The 24,570-nt window shown below is 43.2% G+C and overlaps 1 long non-coding RNA gene across 1 annotated transcript in view; it reads left to right on the forward strand.

The window, feature by feature from the left end:
- The first annotated feature begins 3,398 nt into the window (after positions 1-3,398).
- LOC133247858 (uncharacterized) overlaps positions 3,399-24,570 on the forward strand; it is a 33,356-nt gene continuing 12,184 nt past the window's right edge. The window contains exons 1-2 of the long non-coding RNA XR_009736536.1: positions 3,399-5,087; positions 16,810-16,926. This is a non-coding gene — a long non-coding RNA (uncharacterized LOC133247858). The remainder of the gene's footprint in view (positions 5,088-16,809; positions 16,927-24,570) is intronic.

Genomic DNA, 24,570 nt, shown 5'->3' on the forward strand with positions numbered 1-24,570 from the left:
AGTGAATTTTAAATACACTTTCTAGGACCAGACTTCCACAGGAGAATCTCAGAATTACTGAAAGCTATTGAGTTGGCCCATGTATAAATAAAGAGTAACCCTCAGAGTGGAGATGTCTTGTGCAGGTTAGAGAGAAAATATTCTTGTAGTCAGCTGTTGATTCCAACACTGACAAGGTCTCCTGTGGTGGTGGTGGTCGGGGGGGAGTTGTGCTGAAGTCTGGAGCTGGACAAGCTTGGGTTTGAATCCTACTAGCTAAGTTTGAATCTTAGTTTGAATCTTACTAGCTAAGAGCTTCAGCAGGTTATGTTGCCCCTCTAAGCCTTGGTATCCACATTAATACTGAAAAAGAATACCTATCTCATTGAATTGTTGTAGGGATTAACCTAGAAAAATGTTTGTGAGCAGACTGTCCTGACCAAGGCTCTTTTTACTGCAAGGAACAGGAAACCACTTAAACTATTAATAGTTCAACTGAAATAAAGGAACAGAAAATAAAATATTTCTCAGGGAGGAACCAAGAACTGGATTGCTGGAATGCAGGTACACGCTCCATCTCCCAGGAATCACAGACTTTGTCTTATGGGGTCTCCATATGTTCTTCACACATTCTCCCCTTTGCTCTCCACACACTGGTGTCCTCAGCTTTCCTTAGTTTCATTTCACTTCTTACTACTTCCTCCTTCCCTAGATCTTTCTACACCCTAGGCTTTCTAGAGAAGTCCTGTTCAGTTTTCTGGTGGCCAGTGCTGTATTTCTGGGAGCAGAACTAGACTGATGGAGTTTAGGTCCAATGTCCAACCCTGGTCCAGTGATCTGTAACCAGGACATGAGATTGTCACTCAAATACAAACATGGCCCTCACTAGCCCACTCCTTCAGCTCTGTATGGGGATGATTCCTAGAGAGAAGACCTGCAGGAGTGCAGACACTAAAACATTTCAGCTGCAAGCATCTCACACTACAGAGATTAGCTCCATCTCTTTCCCCTCTCCTTACTCTAGCACAGCAGGTTTCCATAATGAGCCCCATACAAATTCATGATTCATTTTAAGTTTTCACTTTTGCTTGGACTATACCTCTTACTAAAGCTATCCTACTCCATCCATCCCTCCCTCCCCCATTCACCCATCCCTCCCTCCCTCCATCTCCCCATTCACCCATCCCTCCCTCCATCTCTATCTTCCTTTTACCTTCTATGTCCTGCATGAAATCTTCTCTGATATCTTTAGCCCCTCTTGTTCTTCCTTATTTCTGACAGTTCCTTATGGTTTAGAGCATACAATTTAGCACAAAATTGTACAATGGCTTGAATTTATGTCTCAGTTACTCTCTGGAAAAGGAAGTGGTTTGTCCAAGCTCATGTGTGTATTCAATGGCAGAACTTGGGCCAGACTCCCCATCTCTTTTTACTCACTCTTACAATTTTTCCTTGCCCTCCACTGTCACCAAATCATTGCCTGTGGCCATAAATATTCTCATCCTCCCCACCAAACCATGCACCTGGCACCACGAAAGAGGTGAGCATCAGACTCATTTGCTCTTTACCGTATTCATTGTATTACCTGCCATGATCTGTTCCTTATACTATATTCCTTTTGGCCTCCTCTTCCTCCTGTTTGCTTTCCCTCTGCTCTCTTTGTCATTTTTTTGCCCTGCTTTGCCCTGTGGACTAAATGGGACTAAATGCTTTGTCCTGTCTCCTTGGCTACAACTTTGCTTCTGCTCCTAACCTCTGGCTGGTATAAATACCCTTTCCAGCTCAGCCTGGCCTCAGGAATGGATGTTGCCCACTACTTTGTGCATTGATTTAATACAAAGGTACTGTGCTTGTCCTCTGTGAAAGGTTCTGAATTCTGAGGGATTCAGAGATGAAGAACTCTTGGTCCCCACCTCAGTAAACTCTCAATCTGGTGATGAGAGGTAGATATTTTTAAACAATGTGCCATGCATCTTCCTTTCAGAGACTTATTCATACGGGAGCTCAAAACGGAGCCTGGAGTGGTGGAAAGGTGACAGGCAGGGAAGACTTCCTGGATGAGGTGTCCCTGAAATGAGGCATTAAGGAGAGATCATTGGATAAGTGTTAGGAGATGAGGCAGTAGGATGGGGGAGAGTGGATACGCAGGCAGAAGAAATAATATAAGCAAAGACATAAAAGTATGAAATAGCAAGAACAATGAAAGAAATTATAAGCACCCTGATATCCTTGAAGGATAAACCAAGAGCAATGGGCAGTGTAAGATGAAGCTGATGAGGTGGGTAGCCAAATTGGAGGGCCTGTCTGCAAGTAAAGATAATTCTACTGTTGGGATTTAGGGCACTAATAAATGACACCTCTGTTCCCTACCCAGGTTCCTAATTAATTGAGAGAAACCCTAAGGAGTCATCCAGATGGAGCTTAAAATGTCAGTTTTATTGCTGATAAAACAATAAGCATGGCTTAGATCTGGCCACATTACTTGCTACCACTTTCCGGTACTGAGCTTAATTCCCCAAACACAGACCTCTCCTGCAGGGACAGATCTGCTTAGAGCTGATGAGCATTTTGCCCCTAGAGAAACAGAGAGATGAAACTGAGCATGCTTACCTCCTTGTCTTAAATTCACCAATCCAATAAGGCACTCCTCCTCTGGGGGAAGAGGGAAGATGTGTTACTCTAATGGTGGTCCCTCTGTTTGGAAACATGAAGTAAGGGGAAAGGAAGTTCCCACTTAACATGTATCTACCATTTCCTAAAGGAGCTCAGTCCTGGGTGTTCTTTGGAAGGAATGATGCTAAAGCTGATACTCCAGTACTTTGGCAACCTCATGTGAAGAGTTGACTCGTTGGAAAAGACTCTGATGCTGGGAGGGATTGGGGGCAGGAGAAGGGGATGACAGAGGATGAGATGGCTGGATGGAATCACCGACTCGATGAACGTGAGTTTGAGTGAACTCCGGGAGTTGGTGATGGACAGGGAGGCCTGGCGTGCTGCAATTCATGGGGTCACAAAGAGTCGGACACGACTGAGCGACTGAACTGACTGACTGACTGACCATTTACTGAGCACCTACAATGTGCTGCCATGCAGAATGCCCTGATTCCACAAACTGGAACTGGACAGAATCAGAATTAGATTGGGAAGATTCTCTAACAGAATGGGCAAAAGGATATGGAAACCTCCACCCTAGAATGTCAGGATTGAAAAAAGCTTGAAAACTCATTGAATTTCTGGTTCTCCATCAATGCTTAAAAATATCTATAGCATCTTATCCATGCAAAATGGCCATTCAACCTCTACTTGAATATGTCATTGACAGGAAACTCCCTATCTCCCACTGCACAGACATAGCACAGAAAATGGCTGGTGTTAGCTTAGATGGGGGAGGGATCCCTAGAAGATGATGCCTAGAATCTTTGTTTTTAGTTTCCATTTGGCTGAAATTTTCTCAGTTTTATGTTACTATGGAGAAAAGAGAACACTGCTTTATATTTTCCGTTTTTTCTTTTGTGTTCTTTGGACAGGTTGGAACTGTACATGAAAGAACAAACTGGTTCCAAATTGGGAAAGGAGTATGTCAAGGCTGTATATTGTCACCCTGCTTATTTACCTTATATGCAGAGTACATCATGAGAAATGCTGGGCTGGAAGAAGCACAAGCTGGATTCAAGATTGCTGGGAGAAATCTCAATAACCTCAGATACGCAGATGACACCACCCTTATGGCAGAAAGTGTAGAAGAATTAAAGAGCCTCTTGATGAAAGTGAAAGAAGAGAGTGCAAAAGTTGGCTTAAAACTCAACATTCAGAAAACTAAGATCATGGCATCCAGTCCCATCACTTCATGGCAAATAGATGGGGAAACAATGTAAACAGTGAGAGACTTTATTTTGGGGAGCTCCAAAATCACTGCAGATAGTGATTGCAGCCATGAAATTAAAAGACGCTTGCTCCTTGGAAGAAAAGTTATGACCAACCTAGACAGCATATTCAAAAGCAGAGACATTACTTTGCCAACAAAGGTCCATCTAGTCAAGGCTATGGTTTTTCCAATGGTCACGTATGCATGTGAAAGTTGGACTGTGAAGAAAGCTGAGCGCCGAAGAATTGGTGCTTTTGAACTGTGGTGTTGGAGAAGACTCTTGAGAGTCCCTTGGACTGCAAGGAGATCCAACCAGTCCATCCTAAAGGAGATCAGTAATGGCTGTTCATTGGAGGGACTGATGCTGAAGCTGAAACTCCAATACTTTGGCCACCTCATGTGAAGAGTTGACTCATTGGAAAAGACCCTGATGCTGGGAGGGATTGAGGGCAGGAGGAGAAGGGGATGACAGAGGATGAGATGGCTGGATGGCATCACCGACTCGATGGACATGAGTTTGTGTAAACTCCAGGAGTTGGTGATGGACAGGGAAGCCTGGTGTGCTGCAGTCATGGGATCGCAAAGAGTCGGACATGACTGAGCAACTGAACTGAACTGAACTGAATGAATATCTAGTTCTTACCATTTTTTTTCCTTCTAGGACATTTAGAAATCAATCTGGGATGTTGGGGGGAAAGGCAACACCCTTGCAAACCTACCAATGCTGGGTTTATATGGATCCACAGCAGTCCATTACATCAACAACAAACTAGCTCTCACTTTGGTCTTAGTCACAGATCCTGAAGCACTGTGAGCTGGTTCTGGCATCCTCTTCTCCTCCAGCAGAACAAACTGGTCTTCAACATTGATCAGATGCTGAGGAATACATCACAGGAGTCCATCTTCCGAGTCTAGCCCTGCCTATCCAGATATAACTCCACGGGATTCACATGGAGATGGGACTAGGTATGGATGGCACAGGCCTCTGTGCTTGGACAGTGCTGCAGCCAGAGTTCTATGACCCTGCCTTAGAGACCTTCCTCAGAGGAGGGACTGCAGCCCATTAATCCGTATGCTCTGGGCACAGTCATCTAGCCGGTTATGCGTCCAGCCAGTCTAACTGCCATCCACATGATGCATCTCTATCTGACATTAATATTGCAGGACAAAGCAAGAGACTCTGACAAGGCTGGCTTAACTGCTCAACCACGACTGCAGGAGACTTGAAACCAAATAATCCAGGGTAGGATTTGAATACCAATCCTTACTTTCTGTTCTGTTTCATGCAAATGACTTAATGTCTTTCTGTCTCAGATGCCTTATCTGTAGACTGAATATTTCCTACTTCCAAGGATAATCATGAGCATTAAATGGAGTAGTGTACCTAACTCATGAGGTTAGCAGATCAGAATGGTTACACTTAATGTTGGCTTCAGACTCATACTGCCTGGGCTCACAATCCAATTTGCTGCTGACTTAATTCTGAGGAATGGAAGTGATGGTGCACTCTTTAATAAATGCATTTGTTTATGTTAGTATTAAGCAAAATCTTCCAAGGAGCAGGGCCCAGGGCAGAGGTCCCACCAGTCTAGGTCTAATGGAAGCACTGGAATCGGGAGTGAAGGGTGATGTACAAAGGGGTATAGAAACATTTTCTTTTGTTTTATCTTGGTGAGACAGCTCTGGTGTGATGATGTCTAGTACAGTGCTTGCCTGATGGTAGGTGCTGAATAATAATGATAACAGAAATGATAATAGCCAATGTTTCTTGAGTGCCTATCAAGAGCCTGACATTGTTCTAAATTCTTCATATAAGATTATGGCATTTAACCCTTGTAAAAGCCTTATAAGATAGAGAATATTAATTGCCTAATTTCATTAGAAGTTAAAACACAGAAAGGCTTTAATTTGCTCAGAGTCATATAGCCAGTAACTAGAAAAGCTGGGAAACAAACCTAGACAGCTCCATATAGAGCCATACTCTTACTATACTATTCTGCCCCAGTCATTTTTGTATTGTTATTGGATTACTGAGTAAGAAGAGTACTGGGATGGGGTGGCTGATTCTGAGGTTGGGGGACAGGGTGATGCCAGGTTGCATGGGTCCTTTCCAAATTGACAAGTGAAGAAAAGGAGTTCTTTGATTTTCCTGTAACTTTTCCTGTAGACTCAATTTTCCTGTGGTCTCAATTTTCCTATAGACTCAGTTTTACTGTAGACCCAATGCAGGTTGGCAAAGGAGGAGAGATGGGAGTACAGAAGAGAATTCTACTTGAGTGGTGCAGACAGTTTTTTACTGGAGCCACCATCTCCCTTGTTGGACATGTCCAATCAACTTCACCTCTGCATTGTTTCCCAGGGCCTTTCCTCTGGTCTCCAGCCACTGCCACAGATCAGGCTTTTTATAATTTTTCACTTGGACTTTTGCTTTCATCTTAAATGTGATCCTTGCTTCCTGTCTATGAATCTTCTAATCCATCCTTGGCTCAGCTACATATAAAACCCCTAATGTCTCATCACTGCCTATAAAACAAGGTCAAATTCCTGGCATGAAATTCAAGCTCCCTTGCGGATCTTCCCTAGTCTGTCAAATTTACTGTTTCAGATTCCTCCTTAGACACTGCTCACATCACCCTTGTAACCTAAAACTCAATCACAGCAACTTACTCTCTGCACCTGTAATACACCACACTTCCAGGGTCTGCATAAGTCCCTGCCTCTTCTTTGCATGCTCTTTATCCTCCTTCTCTGCCTAGTAAAGTCCTACAGTAGCAGAGATGATTAACTGGTTAACAGAAATGACACCATCCTTCCATATTGGAGAGTTGTTGTTCCTGGAGGTGGGACCACGCAACTAGCACCAGTGGTATGTGAGCAGAAGTATGTGGCACTTCAGGCTGATGTGGTCTGTTTGGGTTCACAATCCTGTGCACACTTTCTCTTCACTGGATTCAGAGTATTTGGAAAGGACTCTGAGGCCTCAGGGGACAGTAGGGCCACTAGATGGAACAGCCTAAATCCTTTGAGTCACCAGGTGATGGAGAAGTACCCGGGAGAGCCTCCTGACCGGTTATGTCTGCATCCACTTTAAGTGTGGTAGAAATTTTTATTGTGCTAATGCCCTCAGATTTGGGGATTTACTGGTTACCACAGCACAGCACAACCTATCCTGACTTACTTCCTTTTTGAGGCCCAGGCCAAAGGTCACTTCCTCTCTGAAACTTCCCCTGACTCACCTGTGCAGATAGGGTTAGCAACCACTCCCTGGACCATGCTCCTATTGTTCTATGGACCTATAGCTAGTACCCCATTCACCAGATTTATATATTAACAATTTGTTTTTGTCTGTCTTCTTCCTTAACCTGAGAGCTCCTTCTGTACAGAAATCATCTCTTAGTATTTCTGTAATCTCACATTGCTTAGCACAATATCTGGCAACTTGTTGACTGGGTAAAGGAATGAATAAACAACAATAAATTAGCTAGCTAATTTATTAACTAATTAATTAATATTTGTCTATAACAAAGTGTTTGATTCAGAAAATGAAGATCATGGCATCCGGTCCCATCACTTCATGGCAAATAGATGGGGAAACAGTAGAAACAGTGTCAGACTATTTTTTTGGGCTCCAAAATCACTGCAGATGTCAACTGCAGCCATGAAATTAAAAGATGCTTACTCCTTGGAAGGAAAGTTATGACCAACCTAGATAGCATATTCAAAAGCAGAGACATTACTTTGCCAACAAAGGTTCGTCTAGTCAAGGCTATGGTTTTTCCTGGGGTCATGTATGGATGTGAGAGTTGGACTGTGAAGAAGGCTGAGCACTGAATAATTGATGCCTTTGAACTGTGGTGTTGGAGAAGACTCTTGAGAGTGCCTTGGACTGCAAGGAGATCCAACCAGTCCATTCTAAAGGAGATCAGCCCTGGGATTTCTTTGGAAGGAATGATGCTAAAGCTGAAACTCCAGTACTTTGGCCACCTCATGCGAAGAGTTGACTCATTGGAAAAGACTCTAATGCTGGGAGGGATTGGAGGCAAGAGGAGAAGGGGATGACAGAGGATGGGATGGCTGGATGGCATCACTGACTCGATGGACGTGAGTCTGAGTGAACTCCGGGAGTTGGTGATGGACAGGGAGGCCTTGGCGTGCTGCGATTCATGGGGTCACAAAGAGTCGGACACAACTGAGCGACTGAACTGAACTGAAGTGTTTGATAGGAAATATCAGTGAAGTCCTTGGGGTTCAGGTAAACCTAGCTATCTAATGGAAGTTAGAGTATAGTAAACACTGCGAGTTTCCTGTCTAATATTCATTCTCTGTCTTCCTTACTAAAGAATCCTGATTTTCTTTGGGGTAGCAACACACCCAGATAAACAGAATTCCTAGATTTTCTGCAGCTGTATTTGGGCATAGAATGTGTAAACTTCTATTGGGAAAGTTTTTATATTTCTGATACAGATAACCACCTCTTCCTGCTTCCCTCTGCTTCTCCCTGGATGGAATGTAGAAGTGATTCCTAGAGATAAAGCAGCCATCTTGTGTCCCTGAGAATAAAAGCTAATCATCCATGGATAGCAGAGCAGACAGGAAGATTCAGGATCACTGATGGCATTGTAGGGTCTCCACGCAGCCAGAATCAGCTTCTTCCAACATTCAATTGTGCGAGAAAAATAAACCTCATGTGCTTAAGTTACCACAACTTGGAGTTTCTGTTGCTTAAGCTGATGTAAACCAATTGATATTAAAAGGAGAGTTTTGAAGCACGGTAACCCTACCCTCTACTTGGGCAAATTTAAATCAATGACAACCCTTCAAAATAATGGATTGTGAATTAGATTTAAACTCTTTGATTCTCTAAGAGAATCTGATAAATCTAAGGATAGATTGAGTCCTTAGATAACTAGGTAACGTGAAAAATCTTATGTTCCTGTGGTGTACAATATAAACATTTGGAACTGTCATTTTGTAAGCACCTAGACTATAGTAGGTTAAATGGTAAACATGTTACAATAGGTTAAGTTGTACAACCTGATAATGTAGAGATATTTTAAACTTCTGTTTGAAGATGTGAGGAAATTAGGGCTCAGCAAGTTTACTTATCCAATGCCACAGAGAGGTGAAGTCTGGATTTGAACCTACAGTTTTGACTCCTAAACTAAACCCTTAATCATTATTATACTTGCTTGGACTAGTAGGCACTTGATAGATATTCACTTCATGATCATATGAAAAAATGAATATAACTATCCCTTTCTATTCTAATATCTGATATTGCTGTAGATATGAGAGTCAAAGCTTAATAGATCTGTGTTGGTCAAGAAATTTTCCCTGCAAGTAACAGAAACTCAATTTAAATGAGTTTAAGAGAAAATTGTGGAGAAGGCAATGGCACCCCACTCCAGTACTCTTGCCTGGAAAATCCCATGGATGGAGGAGCCTAGTAGGCTGCAGTCCATGGGGTCGCTAAGAGTCAGACACGACTGAGCGACTTCACTTTCACTTTTCACTTTCATGCATTAGAGAAGGAAATGGCAACCCACTCCAGTGTTCTTGCCTGGAGAATCCCAGGGATGGGGGAGCCTGGTGGGCTGCCGTCTCTGGGGTCGCACAGAGTCGGACACAACTGAAGTGACTTAGCAGCAGTAGCAGCAGCAAGAGAAAATTTTAAAAGCATGGGGTAGAAGAGGGATATGTAAATTTTTTTTTTTTTTTTTGGCCTTGAATAGTTAAGGAGATGGATGGACTGGTGTCCATGTTATTTGCCCCCAAGGGTCTCAAATGCTACGATGTCTCTTTCTTGTTCTGCTTTCTCTCCTTGTGTGGGCTCTGTTCTCCCCTGGTAGGGCAGCAGGTCACCAGCAGCTCCAGGTTCTATGACCAGAATGAATGAAGCTGAATGGGGATTTGTTCAGCTGAGGTCACATGCTCATCATTGAACCAATCACTGTGACCAAAAGAAACTGACCTTATTATTGGTCCATCTTGTGTGACCATAGTAATCCCAGAGGCAAGAGTACGGAACATGACTAGTATCCTCCATCAAGAGGTGGTCCCTTAAAAGATGGGAGGACCAGTTATCAGTTGAAAGAGGGGAGCTGTGGAGACCTCCAAACACTTGTTAGAGGCCAACTACAGAATCCAGTCTCCAGTGTCTGAGTGTTTCTCCTCTTAGGCATCCCTTCCAATTCTGAGAGCTCCTTCCTGTCACAGAGGTAATGGTTCAGAAAAGAAAAAGCCACTGGGAGGCTAGTTCTTTGTAGGAGGAGAACTTGACATAAAGCATACTAATAGGGACTCAGAGAATATGTGTTGGGGCCTGACTCAAGGATCTAAAGCTGGGTGGAGAATTCTGAAGGAAGGCAATAGCTGACTCAGCCTTGACCAAAAAAACACAAGGAAAATGCCAGAAAGGGAGAGAATGAGCCTGTTTAGTAAAAAGATGGGAAGACCTGGTAGATATGATTTTGGTTTTATTCACAGAACTTATCAAGTTCCAGTAAATAAATAATCAACTTGTGAGTAGGTTAAAAGGGCAGTAAAGGTGGCCTCTGGATTTGTACCTGTGCAGGTTTTCAAAGTATGCAGTTGTTTTCTTTAACTGCCTTCACCTCTGTCCAAATAAAAATGAAAGTCCCCTTTCAATTCCCTTTTGTGGTGAAGGTACAGTTCCTTTCTCTATCCTTTGCTTTTCCTTCATAGTGCTCAGACCAGTTAGGATGCTTCATCAGGATATTCTTAGAACAGTTAGGTTGCAGTAAACAGAACACCTGACTAAGAGTGACTTAAATAATAGCAGTTACGAGTCTTAGGAAATAAGAGATTTCCGAGCAGTACTGGTGCAGTGGCTCAACGACGTGGTCAAATGAGGGAGGCGTGCCTTGTGCCCCTTCCTGAAATTTCCTTCCATGTGAACGACACTCAGTCACTGTAAGTCCTGTTCTCTTTCTTCCCTTTTACCTTCTCTGTCCTTAGTGGGGAGGAGTGGCTAAAATCAAGCTCCCCTTGGTCTCTCCTGCTCTGGGTGTGATCTCTAACTAGTGCTAAATCTGCCTAACTTGTGGAGTCAGGCCCAGTGATTCTTCCATGAAGTTACATCCACATATTTAGCATTTATCAGCAACCAAGGTAATATTGTTCTCCTTCATCTCTGCCTCCATAATCCAAATTCTCAATTGGTTAATGGCTCAGAATTGGAAAAAGGGAGTTATTCATTGGGCTGCTTTAGACTCCAGCAGATGACATCAACAGCCCAGGTGTGTTCACTCTGCCTACTCTGCTATCATCCGTCTATCAACAATGTGTCCCCTTAGTGTCACAACACGGCTGCCACAGCTGCCAATATCACATCACATGAATGCATCCCGAGCAGGAAGGATGGGGAAAGGGGCAAAAGGGATTTTCCCTTGAGAATATTTCCTAGACGCCCCCAGGTGACTCTCCCTTACAGCCTATTCACCAGAACTGAGTCACATGTCCACTCCAGACCAGTGACTGGCAGAGAGAAATGGAAGCATCATGAGTTTAGTCCAATTCAACTAAGTTATGTTGAGTCACTCAGAACTGGGCATATAGCCTCCCAAACAAAGCAGACTTCTGTTAGTAAAAGACAGAAGGAACAGCTCAATAGGCAGCTACTAGTGTTTGTTGCATTACTGTTCACAATTTGTGGCTGAGTATTTATTGGTATGGTGATTCGTTAATGATCTGACTATTCTTTCTAGCTTAAGTCCCAGGAGGCAGGATGGGTGGCTGTGTTGTTAGTGCTGTGCCCTCAGAACCTGCTGTAGAACATTCCTCAAAGTTGGGGCTCAATAAATATTCATGGGAATATGTGAATAATTACATGCTCAGAATTGCTGGGCACTGTAGTGAATACCAAGAGAAATGTCAGACACATTCCTTGTTTTTAAAGACTTTATGGTGCAAATGAGGCAAGATTAACATTTAAATTCTTTTCTAGCTATTTGAGTCAAGTTGTCTCCCTCCCTTCTTCCAAATAATATTTATCAAGTGTCTACTACACGCAGACACAATGACAAGTGCTGCGGATGGCAAGCAAGACCTGAACCCTGGTGATGGTAAAGGGTTAGTGAGGGAGATGAATGTGGAAGCCACCATGATAAAGACAAATAGGATGGCTTGGGGAGCACCAGAGGAGAAGTTCTGTGTTTCTTCTTTGCCCTCCAATCCACAGGATCCAGCCCAGGGCCTGATACCTCATAAACACTCAAATAATAGTGGTTATTTGATGGTTGCAGGGGAGAAAACACACATACACACACACACTTACACACACACACACAAGCTTATCAAACATTTAGGGCAGGCATTGTTGATCCATTTTGCAGACCAGTAAACTGAGACTCAGAGACACTAAATGACCTTCCACAAATAACAGTGGACAGACCAGGAGGAGGTCCTGGCTCTGCTGATGGCTTGCTCCTTGTTTCTGTTCCTCCTCCCTGCCTTCCCAGTGAGGTGACCAGCTGACATCACATTCTTAGTCTCGGGAATTGTTCTGTGTCTGGTGTCCTCATTTGACCTATGAACATCTAGATCCATCTTCTCACATGAAGTGCGAAAACCAACATTCATTTCCCTCCTGTCACTCAGCTAGCAGCCCAGCACAAGTGAATGCAAGCAGCCAGTGCTGGGAGACCAAGGTCTACACATGTAAGATTTATTTTTCTCCTTTTCTTGTAATGACGGTATGTCTTTTGTATTTAAGCACTAATTATAATTAGTCACTTCCTAGAAAGTGTGCAAACATCACAGCACAGCTGGGAGCCTGCATAATTTAGCCATGATTGCTCATTTAACTTCACAATCTAGGATTGTGTGGGCTTTACAAAAGATACCTCCAGCCCTGGAAGGTGGGGAGGAAAGGGCTTTATTTTTTTATTAGCATCTTTCTCTTAGTGCTGTGTGCAGGCCTTTGTATGGATTTATAAGGTTTCACGTGAAAATACTTACAATCGAAATATTTAAATACTATTATTACATTAATCTTTCAAAGAGCCTTAATTTGCCAATTCCCAGCTACAATTTTCATACTTTAATAGGTATGAATAACTGTTCTCTAACTCGGGTGTACAGAAAATAGCATTTTCTTTATCTCCTTTAAATCACCTTAATTCTGACACTAGATCCTTATTCTCTTGGATGTGGAAAATTTAATTTCAGACCTTACAGGAATGCCTTCATGTTTCAAGGAGTTAATAGAACCTGGGAGGCAGAAGTGGTCATGCGTCCTTACTGTCCAAGCTCAGGGGGAACTCTTGATGTCCAGAAGTCCCTGCTTCTGGGTCAGTCATAGGGTTTGGGGCTCTTTACTGAGGGGCCCATGGTACCTCAGGCACACCAAGCAACCAGCCTCCCTGAAGCTCTTCCTTCTTCTAAACTAGGCCACAGAGCCAAGTGTGGGACTCTGTGTATGAAGAATTCACATCAGTGCTCCCCTCCCTGGCTGGGCAGGTCATTCTCTCTCCAGAGTCTTTCTGCCCTCCCTTCTCTTTAGGGGAGACTGGCATTTCCTCTTCAAACGGCTGAGGCTTCAACAAAAGATGGGAGAAGCTCTCAGCTCCAGATTGCTTCAGCTCTTCTACCCTGTAAGCAGACATACAAGTCTACCTGGCTCCCTGCTGTAACCGCAGGGAGGGAAAGATTTAGGAAGAACAAACACAAATTAATCTCTTAATACATTAGCCTGCCATGTTAGGTAATCCTTACCAACCAGTGGGTTTTTTTCAACCTAGAGAGATTAATTTACAGAGAATACCCTATACATTTATTCAAGCAATATTTATTTAGCGTCTCATGGGCAGTGCAGTGTGCTGTCTGCTGCAGGCACAGCCTTGTAATGTACTGCATTATTGCTCCCAATCCTTTACCTACCCCTGTACCTGTGCCCCATGCTGTGCAACTCTGCAATTGCCACTGCAAGAGGCAGAGTGTATTTTCTCATGTTACTGAGGTCATGCTTGGCCATATGGCTCACTTTAGCCCATGGAGCATGGAGAGAAGTGCCTGTGTGCCAGTCAGTTCCAAGACTAGGCATTAAGACACTTTGTTTGCATTCACTACCTCATGTGCTTCTATTGTTGCCATGAGAAAAACATGCCAGTGGTTCTAAAGAATAAGACATACTGTTAGCTTGGAATTAAGTTCAGTAGAGGCCAGCCTAGATGTATCAAACCCCAGTCAACCTGTAGATATATATGTGAGCATAAATAATTGTTGTAAGTTATTGAGTTAGGGCATTGTTTATTATGCAGCATTAGCTGACTGATACAAGCGAGGACATGACATAGCAACTGACAAAAAACAAACGGGGAATGAAAAAGACATGATCTCTGCCTTCATGGAGTTTACATTCTAGAGGGAGCTGCTAAGCTGCTGAGTCGCTTCAGTCGTGTCCGACTCTGTGCGACCCCAGAGACGGCAGCCCACCAGGCTTCCCCGTCCCTGGGATTCTCCAGGCAAGAACACTGGAGTGGGTTGCCATTTCCTTCTCCAGTGCATGAAAGTGAAAAGTGAAAGTGAAGTCGCTCAGTCGTTCCCAACTCTTAGCGACCCCATGGACTGCAGCCCACCAGGCTCCTCTGTCCATGGATTTTCCAGGCAAGAGTACTGGAGTGGAGTGCCATTGCCTTCTCTAGAGGGAGAGGCAGACATTAAACCAATTATTACAATAGCAATTTTTAAAATTATAAATGTGATGAATGTCATGAAGGAAGTATACTAGAATACATAGTGCTGGAAGAGTATGTGACAGGAACATTTAGCCAAGTATTTTTTTTCCCCTAGGGGTGAAGATAGTTCTAGAAAGAGTAACACTGAGGTTTCCTATCTGTAGCTAACTAATCATATTCTCAAATTCCTTCAGATAGGTAACACTGTTGCGTTTGTATGAACGCTGATGGCTCAGTTGGTAAAGAATCCACCTGCAACGCAGAAGACCCTGGTTCAATCCCTGGGTCAGGAAGATCCCCTGGAGAATGGAAAGGCTACCCACTCCAGTATTCTGGCCTGGAGAATTCCATGGACTACAGTCCATGGGGTTGCAAAGAGCTGGACACAACTGAGTGACTTTCACTTTCACTTTGTAAGCTACCTTAACCCTAAGAAATTGAACAACCAAAATACACAAATAGATACTGCTGATGCACACATGTCTATGGCAGAGCTCTGGAACTTTCGGGTGGTGTGGTATTTGATGTGCTCTCTAGCTACGGGAGGTAGGGGAAGCAATATGCAAGTTCACCAACCATATGTAGTGGCACACCGTCAATCTTGGAATGTCCCAGATAAACCTCAGTGGATGGGTGAGCTGCACCTCACTTGTGTCCTGCATCTTTTCTTTCTTCTTTCTAACCTAGGAGAAAGCAGTATGTGTGTCCAAAGTTTTAAGAGTTGAGAGCCTCTTTAGGCAAAATTCCATGGGGATATGCCAATAAAATATTCACTAGATGCAGGTGGCCTTATGCAAGTTCGTATATCAAATTCAGTAATGCCTGCAGTACAAGATGAAATCAGATCAGATCAGTCACTCAGTCGTGTCCGACTCTTTGCGACCCCATGAATCGCAGCATGCCAGGCCTCCCTGTCCATCACCAACTCCCAGAGTTCACTCAGACTCATGTCCATCGAGTCAGTGATGCCATCCAGCCATCTCATCCTCTGTCATCCCCTTCTCCTCTTGCTCCCAATCCCTCTCAGCATCAGAGTCTTTTCCAATGAGTCAACTCTTCGCATGAGGTGGCCAAAGTACTGGACTTTCAGCTTTAGCATCATTCCTTCCAAAGAAATCCCAGGGCTAATCTTCTTCAGAATGGACTGGTTGGATCTCCTTGCGGTCCAAGGGACTCTCAAGAGTCTTCTCCAACACCACAGTTCAAAGGCATCAATTCTTCAGCGCTCAGCCTTCTTCACAGTCCAACTCTCATATCCATACATGACCACAGGAAAAACCATAGCCTTGACTAGACGGACCTTTGTTGGCAAAGTAATGTCTCTGCTTTTGAACATGCTATCTAGGTTGGTCATAACTTTTCTTCCAAGGAGTAAGTGTCTTTTAATTTCATGGCTGCAGTCACCATTTGTAGTGATTTTGGAGCCCCCAAAATAAAGTCTGACACTGTTTCCACTGTTTCCCCATCTATTTCCCATGAAGTGGTGAGACCGGATGCCATGATCTTCGTTTTCTGAATGTTGAGCTTCAAGCCAACTTTTTCACTCTCCACTTTCACTTTCATCAAGAGGCTTTTGAGTTCCTCTTCACTTTCTGCCATAAGGGTGGTGTCATCCGCGTATCTGAGGTTATTGATATTTCTCCCGGCAATCTTGTGTTTCTTCCAGTCCAGCGCTTCTCATGATGTACTCTGCATATAAGTTAAATAAACAGAGTGACAATATACAGCCTTGACAAACTCCTTTTCCTATTTGGAACCAGTCTGTTGTTCCATGTCCGGTTCTAAATATTGCTTCCTGACCTGCATACAAATTTCTCAAGAGGCAGATCAGGTGGTCTGGTATTCCCATCTCTTTCAGAATTTTCCACAGTTTATTGTGATCCACACAGTCAAAGGCTTGATAATGAAATAGTAGATGCCAAAAAGTCAACCAGGGCAGTGAAGAAAAGCAGATGTCAGTGCTGGACCAGGCTAAGTTGGAGGCCCACAAAGATCACTTAGTGATCTTAGAAAACTGCTGATCCTCATTTTTCCTCCCTCTGGAAATAGGAATGACCATTATGGCAAAGGCTGCTAGAATTTACCAATATCTGCTTCTGCTCCTTCCTGAGCATACAACCTGGCTGTACTTGAAGTTAGATCTGGCCACACGATTGAGTTCTAGTCCTTAGAATATAAGTGCAGATGATGTGAGCCCTTCCAGGACTGGTTGATAAAACTGTTCCATGTGCAACCCCTGTTCTCCTTCCCCATCTTCCCGCTGAATAGAGAGAATCCTGATACTCAAAGGAGAGTCCAGCCACAAGGTGGAAGGATCCTGGGTCCGCAGATGACTGCACAGAGCAGAACTCCCACTCTTAACCTGAATCACATAACCCTTTTCAGGTGAGCAAGACATAAACTTTCATCATGTTCAGCCACTGGAATTTTAGGGGTTGTCTTGTTATAGCCATTAACTTCTCCTGGTTAATCCAAACATCTACTTTACAGGATTTCTGTGAGAAAGCTTGTGAAATGCCTAGCTTAGGTATTCAATACATAATTAAGTTCTCTAAGAATGGGGCCAAGATCTGGGGCTTTGGGAAAGCATGGTGGTTTCCTGTCTGGCCCTCAATTCCTTGAGTGTGAGCTCTGCCAAGCTACTGAGATTATAAAAGTTTTAGAAGCTAGGAGACCTGGCCTTGGACTTTTCTGCTCCTGCCCTGAAGCCAGCAAGTGGTTGTTCAGTACAGGAGACAGAGGAAATGAGAACAACCTCAGAAATAGATGTAGTCAGAAAAAAAGTACTGCCATTGTTTCCAGAATACAACAAGCAGAGGGTTCCCATTCCCAGAAAGCTCTTCTTGGTTTTCCCTAATGATGACTGATGGCAAAAATGGGGAGCCTAGACATGCCTAAGCCACAAAGTGCCTTCTGAATCAAGCCTGGAGCCAGCCTTAAATGTGTTGTAGGATGCTCTAATTCTGAGAGCCTGCCATCTTTGACTGACTATAAGTCTGGTATTTGTAAGTTCATTAACTAGCATGTTTTACTTAAACAGAATACAGTGTTCTCCATCCCCATGCTTACAAAGTTGGCAGTCCAACTTTTAAAAATTGACTAGTTGCCAACTCTTAAAAACTGGCTGATTTCACATAAATATTTATGTTTCTAGTGTCTCTCTAGTAATCAAATGAGCTGGTAATGCTGGGCCCATATTTCAAACTGGCAACAATTGGCTGCTACTGAATAGAAGCTACTCCCATTCAATGTGGCAGACACCACAGCACTGGCCAGTGTACTAGCTGTGCTGTGACTCTTTGTGACCCCACCAGGCCCCTCTGTCCATGGAATTCTCCAGGCAAGAATACTAGAGTGGGTTGCCATGCCCTCCTCCAGGAGATCTTCCCACCCCAGAGATCGAACCCAGGTCTCCTGCATTGCAGGTGGATTCTTTACTGTCTGAGCCACCAGGGATGCCCAAAAATACTGGAGTGGGTAACTTATCCCATTTCCAGGGGATCTTCCAGACCCAGGAAATCAACCAGAGTCTCTTGGATTGCAGGCGGATTTTTTACCAGCTGAGCTACCTGGGAAGCCCACAAAACATAGCCAGTATACTTCAGTTCAGTCGCTGAGTCGTGTCAGACTCTTTGTGACCCCATGAACCACAGCATGCCAGGCCTCCCTGTCCATCACCAACTCCCGGAGTCCACCCAAATCCATGTCCATTGAGTTGGTGATGCCATCCAACCATCTTATCCTCTGTCGTCCCCTTCTCCTCCTGCCTTCAATCTTTCCCAGCATCAGGGTCTTTTCAAATGAGTCAGCTCTTCGCATCAGGTGGCCAAAGTACTGGAGTTTCAGCTTCAGCATCATTCCTTCTAATGAACACCCAGGACTGATCTCCTCTAGGATGGACTGGTTGGATCTCCTTGTAGTCCAAGGGACTCTCAAGAGTCTTCTCCAACACCACAGCTCAAAAGCATCAATTCTTAGGCACTCAGCTTTCTTTATAGTCCAACTCTCACATCCATACATGACCACTGGAAAAAAACATAGCCTTGACTAGACAGACATTTGTTGGCAAAGTAATGTCTCTGCTTTTTAATATGCTGTCTAGGTTGGTCATGACTTTCCTTCCAAGGAGTAAGTGTCTTTTAATTTCATGGCTGCAGTCACCATCTGCAGTGATTTTGGAGCCCAGAAAAATAAAATCAGCCACTGTTTCCACTGTTTCCCCATCTATTTGCCATGAAGTGATGGGACCGGATGCCATGATCTTAGTTTTCTGAATGTTTTTTTTTTTTTTTTGACTGCATGGATGTTTTTTATTTTTTATTTTATTTTTTTAATATAATTTAATTTTATTTTTAAACTTTACACTATTGTATTGGTTTTGCCAAATATCGAAATGAATCCACCACAGGTATACATGTGTTCCCCATCCTGAACCCTCCTCCCTCCTCCCTCCCCATACCATCCCTCTGGGTCATCTCAGTGCACCAGCCCCAAGCATACAGTATCGTGCATCGAACCTGGACTGGCGACTCATTCCATGTATGATATTATACGTATTTCAATGCCATTCTCCCAAATCATCCCACCCTCTCCCTCTCCCACAGAGTCCAAAAGACTGTTTTATACATCAGTGTCTCTTTTGCTGTCTCGTATACAGGGTTATTGTTTCCGTCTTTCTAAATTCCATATATATGCATTAGTATACTGAATTGATGTTTTTCTTTCTGGCTTACTTCACTCTGTATAATAGGCTCCAGTTTCATCCACCTCATTAGAACTGATTGAAATGTATTCTTTTTAATGGCTGAGTAATACTCCATTGTGTATATGTACCACAGCTTTCTTACCCATTCATCTGCTGATGGACATCTAGGTTGCTTCCATGTCCTGGCTATTATAAACAGTGCTGCGATGAACATTGGGGTACACATGTCTCTTTCAATTCTGGTTTCCTCAGTGTGTATGGCCAGCAGTGGGATTGCTGGATCATAGGGCAGTTCTATTTCCAGTTTCTTAAGGAATCTCCACACTGTTCTCCATAGTGGCTGTACTAGTTTGCATTCCCACCAACAGTGTAAGAGGGTTCCCTTTTCTCCACATCCTCTCCAGCATTTATTGCTTGTAGACTTTTGGATCGCAGCCATTCTGACTGGTGTGAAATGGTACCTCATAGTGGTTTTGATTTGCATTTCTCTGATAATGAGTGATGTTGAGCATCTTTTCATGTGTTTGTTAGCCATCTGTATGTCTTCTTTGGAGAAATGTCTGTTTAGTTCTTTGGCCCATTTTTTGATTGGGTCATTTATTTTTCTGGAATTGAGCTGTAGGAGTTGCTTGTATATTTTTGAGATTAGTTGTTTGTCAGTTGCTTCATTTGCTATTGTTTTCTCCCATTCTGAAGGCTGTCTTTTCACCTTGCTTATAGTTTCCTTTGTTGTGCAGAAGCTTTTAATTTTAATTAGGTCCCATTTGTTTATTTTTGCTTTTATTTCCAATATTCTGGGAGGTGGGTCATAGAGGATCCTGCTGTGATGTATGTCAGAGAGTGTTTTGCCTATGTTCTCCTCTAGGAGTTTTATCTGAATGTTGAGTTTTAAGCCAACTTTTTCACTTTCCTCTTTCACTTTCATCAAGAGACTCTTTGGTTCTTCTTCACATTCTGCCATAAGGGTGGTGTCATCTGCATATCTGAGGTTATTGATATTTTTTCCAGCAATCTTGATTCCAGCTTGTGCTTCATCCAGCCCAGCATTTCTCATAATGTACTCTGCATAGAAGTTAAATAAACAGGGTGACAATATACACCCTTGACGTACTCCTTTTCCTATTTGGAACCAGTCTGTTCCATGTCCAGTTCTAACTGTTGCTTCCTGTCCTGCATACAGGTTTCTCAAGAGGCAGGTGTACTTACCCAACCTTATTTTACCATTTGTACTACCTGCCTGGCCTTGATAGTCTCCTGAGTTTGCAATCCGTAGGTTATTCTTACGATAAACATGACTTTAGTATATGGTATAATTGTTGGCGATTATGACTTATGGCTATCATCTTTGTGCCAATAGTGTTTTTAATATTTAACAGTGTTTTATTTGTTCAAGAAATACTGATCAGACAGTTGTGATGTGCAATGCACTGTGCTGAGTACTGTGGTGATATGAAGATGCACTGTGTTCTCAAGAAGTCCTAGTCCAATATGGGAGATATAATATGAACAAAAACTATACTAAATGCTACAAAAGTATCCATTTCCAGGGAAGGGGAAGGGAAAGATTGCTTTCTCCTGAGAAGATAAAATAAGGCTTCATGGAGAAGGAAGGATGCTGGGCTTTGAAGATCTGATATGATTTAAGTGTGTAGAAATTGCAGGGATGGGCTGCTAGAAAGGAGGGACTGCACAAACAAAGGCACAGAGGTGTTCAAGTACTCAGTGTGCACAAGGAATGAAGAATGATTAAGTTTGATAGGAGCAGAGGACTCATGAATGAACGTATTTGGGAAATAAACTGGAAAGCTGGAGGAGACCAAAGCATGAAGGTCTTTGAGATAATCTAGAGACTTTAAACTATTTCTGTGGACATTGGGGAGCCACTGAGATATTTTCCACAGGAGAAAGCCAGGCTCAGAACTGTGATTCAGAGAGGAGTCTGGAAATGATATGAAATGTAGATTAGTAGACAGACCAAGAGATTACTGCAACTTTCTTTTTAAAAAAGTATCAAAATCCCAAGGTCATAGACATCAAAACAACAAGACAATGGAAGAGAGAGTTAATAAAGATGTAGCCGCTGGGCTTTTATAAACAGTTGGTTTTTGGGGTCTAAGAAATGACTAATATCTAATGCTTCTGAGAGGTGGAGGCAAATGTGGAGAGTTAGAAAGAAGTGGGAAATGTGGGCAACTCTCTGAAGGAGTGTGGCAGGAAAGGAAGGCGGGTGAGCATGGCCCGGTGGAGAGATGGTTTTGAACAAGGGGCTTGAGCACATTTGGATGCAGGGAGAGGCAGGGCTTCAAGACACAAGAGGGAGGAATCAATGAGGCAGGGCCTTTGAAGAAGCAGGAGTGGGATCAGAGAGGAGGAGGAGGAACTACCCTCAACAGCTGCCTGACTGGTGAGAGTGACCCTCACCCAATCAACCACTGTTGGCCTCAGGACCATGTCTAACAGGCAGGACGCTTCAATCAATTGCCATCAATTTGCAATCAGATGCCATCCAACCATCTTATCCTCTGTCGTCCCCTTCTCCTCCTGCCTTCAGTCTTTCCCAACATCGGGGTCTTTCAATTATTTGGAGTTTACTCCACTGTGTGGAGCACCTCCTTGTGCTGTGTGGATGAGGCCAGCCTGGGAGGCCACATCCGGGCCTCTGATAACACTATCCTGACAGTTTCTTAGCTTCTGGCTCTCCTTTTCAATCCATCACCTGAAATGTGGTTTCCAACCAAAGCATGTTATGCCCCATGGAACATGTTATGTTCTTCTGTTATTCCCTAAAACAGATGCAACTGACTAACCAGAGCAGACCATCAACACAAGGCTCCATTAACGTTCTTGTATCTCTTCTCCAGGCCATGCTTTCCAAGCAGCTGCTTCCTTTTTCACTTTCATGAATACATTGGTGATTACAACTAAAAGTTGGAGAGAGTATTTAATATCTACAAAGTGTGTTTTTCTCATCTGATACTTGTAACAGCCTATGGGGTGGGTATAATCATTAAATCCATCCTACAGATAAGGAAACCGAGCCTCAGAAAAGTGAAATATCTTGTGCATTCATTCAGTTCAGTTCAGTTCTGTCACTCAGTCGTGTCCGACTCATTGCGACCCCATGGAAGCACACCAGGCTTCCCTGTCCATCACCAACTCCCGGAGTTTACTCAAACTCATGCCCATTGAGTCGGCGATGCCATCCAACCATCTTATCCTCTGTCATCCCCTTCTCCTCCTGCCTTCAATCTTTCCCAACATCGGGGTCTTTTCAAATGAGTCCATTCTGCACATCGGGTGGCCAAAGTATTGGAGTTTCAGCTTCAGCATCAGTCTTTCCAATGAATATTCAGGACTGATTTCCTTTAGAATGGACTGGTTGGATCTCCTTGTAGTCCAAAGGACTCTCAAGAGTCTTCCCCAACACGACAGTTTGAAAGCATCAATTATTTGGTGCTCAGCTTTCTTTATAGTCCAACTCTCACATCCATATATGAGTACTGGGAAAACCAAAGCCTTGACTAGATGGACCTTTGTTGGCAAAGTAGTGTCTCTGCTTTTTAATATGCAGTCTAGGTTGGTCATAACTTTCCTTCCAAGGAGTAAGCATCTTTTAATTTCATGGCTGCAGTCACCATCTGCAGTGATTCTGGAGCCCCCCAAAAAATAAAGTCAGCCACTGTTTCCACTGTTTCTCCATCTATTTGACATGAAGTGATGGGACTGGATGCCATGATCTTAGTTTTCTGAATGTTGAGCTTTAAGCCAACTTTTTCACTCTCATCTTTCACTTTCATCAAGAGGCTCTTCAGTTCTTCACTTTCTGCCATAAGGTTGGTGTCATCTGCATATCTGAGGTTATTGATATTTCTTCCAGCAATCTTGATTCCAGCTTGTGCTTCTTCCAGCCCAGCATTTCTCATGATGTACTCTGCATATAAGTTAAATAAGCAGGGTGACAATATACAGCCTTGATGTACTCCTTTTCCTATTTGGAACCAGTCTGTTGTTCCATGTTCAATTCTAACTGTTGCTTCCTGACCTGCATACAGATTTCTCAAGAGGCAGGTCTCAGATGGTTTGGTATTCCCATCTCTTTCAGAATTTTCCACAGTTTACTGTGATCCACACAGTCAAAAGCTTTGGCATAGTCAATAAAGCAGAAATAGATGTTTTTCTGGAACTCTCTTGCTTTTTTGATGATCCAGTGGATGTTGGCAATTTGATTTCTGGTTCTTCTGCCTTTTCTAAAACCAGCTTGAACATCTGGAAGTTCATGGTTCACGTATTGTTGAAGCCTGGCTTGGAGAATTTTGAGCATTACTTTGCTAGTGTGTGAGATGAGTGTAATTGTTCATTATTTTGAGCATTCTTTGACATTGCTTTTCTTTGGGATTGGAATGAAAACACCTTTTCCAGTCCTGTGGCCACTGCTGAGTTTTCCAAATTTGCTGGCATATTGAGTGCAGCACTTTCACAGCATCATCTTTTGAAATTAGAAATGGCTCAACTGGAATTCCATCCCCTCCACTAGCTTTGTTCGTAGTGATGCTTCCTAAGGCCCACTTGACTTCACATTCCAGGATGTCTGGCTCCAGGTGAGTGATCACACCATGGTGATTATCTCGGTCATGAAGATCTTTTTTATATAGTTCTGTGTATTCTTGCCACCTCTATTTAATATCTTCTGCTTCTGTTAGGTCCATACCATTTCTGTCCTTTATTGAGCCCATCTTTGCATGAAATGTTCCCTTGGTATCTCTAGTTTTCTTGAAGAGATCTCTAGTCTTTCCTGTTCTATTATTTTCCTCTATTTCTTTGCACTGATCACTGAAGAAGGCTTCACTACACTTCGCTGGACCAACTGTGTGGAGATACCCCATGTCCAAGGCCAGAGAAAAGATGGTCGGCGCTGGAGTGGCTGTGAGGAGATACCCCACGTCCAAGGGCAAAGGAGAAGCCCCAGTAGGATGGTAGGAGGGGCAAGTTCGTGTTTAGAATCAAACCGAATTCACTTTTAGAATCAAATCTGTTCAATCATTGACAGATAATAAATAGCAGAGCTGGAATATGAATCCAGGATACAAAGACTCCAGAGTTCATGTTGTAAAGAGTAAACCACGAGTCACCAGTCCAGGTCCAGGTTTGATGCACGATACTGGATGTTTGGGGCTGGTGCACTGGGACAACCCAGAGGGATGGTACAGGGAGGGAGGAGGGAGGAGAGTTCAGGATGGGGAACATGTGTATACCTGTGGCAGATTCATGCTGATATATGGCAAAACCAATACAATATTGTAAAGTTTAAAAATAAAACAAAAGAA

Source organism: Bos javanicus, chromosome 5 (genome assembly GCF_032452875.1).
Source record: "Bos javanicus breed banteng chromosome 5, ARS-OSU_banteng_1.0, whole genome shotgun sequence".
Classification (NCBI taxonomy): Eukaryota; Metazoa; Chordata; class Mammalia; order Artiodactyla; family Bovidae; genus Bos; species Bos javanicus.